This window comes from Oryzias melastigma, linkage group LG2 (assembly GCF_002922805.2).
Source record: "Oryzias melastigma strain HK-1 linkage group LG2, ASM292280v2, whole genome shotgun sequence".
Taxonomy (NCBI): Eukaryota; Metazoa; Chordata; class Actinopteri; order Beloniformes; family Adrianichthyidae; genus Oryzias; species Oryzias melastigma.
The window spans coordinates 1600782-1603176 of NC_050513.1; the positions used below are offsets into that span (position 1 = coordinate 1600782).

Genomic DNA, 2395 nt, shown 5'->3' on the forward strand with positions numbered 1-2395 from the left:
TGAAATATAAAATTAAAGATTTGTCAATGAATTAATTTGACTATTCTAAAAATTGTATAGAATATCTGTCATATCTTAAGTGCCTCAAGTACTTTTTGAACAAATGTAAAAGTTGTGCACCAATTAGTACTTTGTCTCCCACTGCACTGCTTATAGTATTAGTTAGAGCTTTTACTGGTGAATATTGTTTTTTAATTAGAACTAGCTTTTTATGACCATAATGTTACTGGTAGCAGAAAAAAACAAATAGACATAGCTGCACTTTTTTCGCTATCATTCTGAGTATCATAATCACTTGCTGTTTTATTTCACTTTTGACATTCATTTTATGTTATGTTATTAGGTTTCTCACTGAAGAAACTTGCGGAGCTTTTAACTGATGATGCCCCTTATATGGAAAGCCCCGACCCACAAACGTCAACCTGGTGGAAAAGGCAAAGCGATGCCTATCTGCACTGGAACCAATCAAGAGTTGACAACCTGGACAGCTTGTTGGCATTGTAAAGTGTCACAGCCAGACTCTGCAGTCACTGTTCCTCGGAAGCCGTAGTTAGGTGCCATGAATGCATGCCATTGGGATGGTTTTGTCCATCCTGCGACATTCATATCCATCAGCAAAGATTTTCTTTGCACAATCGACAAACCACCTTTGAAGGTTTTTATAAATCTATTCCACCTTCTGAGGCAGTGACTCTTGATGACGGCACTTACACCATCTTTGAACAAGGTAAGGGGGTGGGGGGTGAAAAGGGTTGCCTGTGTAAGTGGGCGGGGTAATAATTCTGTTTGTTTTATTTTTATGGTGTACAGCCCTTTGTGTGGGGAAAAAGTATCAATAATTCTTAATAAAAAAAAGTATTGATTTGATTTGAGGGAAATTATCTCAACACTTGCAGAGATAATACATAATCTGAATTGTTTTCCTTCCAGCTTTTCTCGCCAGATATTACCACAGCGAATCAGTTCCCTCCATCTAAGCCTGTCTTCAGCATCCTCCACTCTAACACCAGCCACCTTCATGTCTTCATTCACTGCATCCATAAACCTCCTCTTTGGTCTTCCTCTAGACCTCTTTCCTGGCAGCTCTAGACTCAGCATCCTTCTACCAATATATTCACTGTCTCTCCTCTGAACATGTCCAAACCATCTCAGTCTGGCCTCTCTGACTTTATCTCCAAAACCTCTAACATGTGCTGTCCCTCTGATGTATTCATTCCTGATCCTATCCATCCTGGTCACTCCCAAAGAGAACCTCAGCATCTTCATCTCTGCTACCTCCAGCTCTGCTTCCTGTCTTTTCTTCAGTCCCACTGTTTCTAGTCCAAACAACATGGCTGGTCTCACCACAGTCTTGTACACCTTTCCTTTCATCTGTGCTGAAACTCTTCTGTCACACATCACACAAGGAGAGAATACATAATAGAGTTAACAAAAATATATTTCTGTCTACACAGCTGGTTTCCTTCCGGTTGTGTTACCACCAAGATGTTGCCAAGACAGCGATGTGACACTCTCTGCTGGCACACCAATAATCCTCATTAACATAAATGGTGCATACAAAATTTTTTTTTTCATTTGAAAATAACATTTTAGAACATTGGTAACGTGTGTTCTCTGTGTGTCATCTCAGGTCGTTTTGAGCTTCACACACCAGTTGTCACATGTACCAACTGTGGTAATCGCTGGACCCCAGAGGTTTCTGATTTGGTCAGAAGTGGGTACTGGCCTTCAACAATGCAGGCACAGACCATGTATCAGCAGGACTTGTTTGAGTCCTTTAAAGAAATGAAGACAACTGCGCCAGGAATGTCCAGACAAGCTTTCACATCAATGCTGGATCAAAGAACTAAGTACTTTGGAAGAGTGAGTTTATAACTTTAATAACTTTCAATAACATTTTTAAGGTTTTTATTTTCATCACCTGTCAATAATTTGCTTGTTTAAAAATGTCAGATGAGTACTGATGTTTTTATATAAAGGACAATGTTTCTTCTTATTTGTTGTAGACAGGAAACATGAATTCTGATGCATTTCAAAGAAGCTTTTTGCAGTATATTTACTGTAAATTTGAGGAGGGGCAGCTAAGTGGCATGGAGGACTGGTTTGTGTGTCCAGCTTGTGTTCCAGACCAGTTAGTTGTTTCTCTTGATGGCAACAGAAAATTGTACCGTTTCCAAACTTTCAACAGGTGTGTATAATTCATTTTTTTTCATATCACTCTTGTAAACTAAATGGCTTCTACTTCTTTTTTTTTTTCTCAGAGAGGACCAGGCTGCGTTTTTTGTTGGTGTCTTTTTAGCAGAAGATTCTGAGGTTGAAGCTTTTGTTGCAGAAGTACGTCGTGTTGTGAAAAGTGTATGTACATTTTTTTTAACTTGTAAATTCACAACTGATA

The 2395-nt window shown here is 38.9% G+C and overlaps 1 long non-coding RNA gene across 1 annotated transcript; it reads left to right on the forward strand.

The window, feature by feature from the left end:
• The first annotated feature begins 223 nt into the window (after positions 1-223).
• LOC118599623 lies at positions 224-1954 on the forward strand. Its single transcript, XR_004949035.1, has 3 exons — positions 224-727; positions 1455-1550; positions 1631-1954. It is a non-coding gene; the product is annotated as an uncharacterized LOC118599623 (long non-coding RNA).
• Positions 1955-2395: the final 441 nt, after the last annotated feature.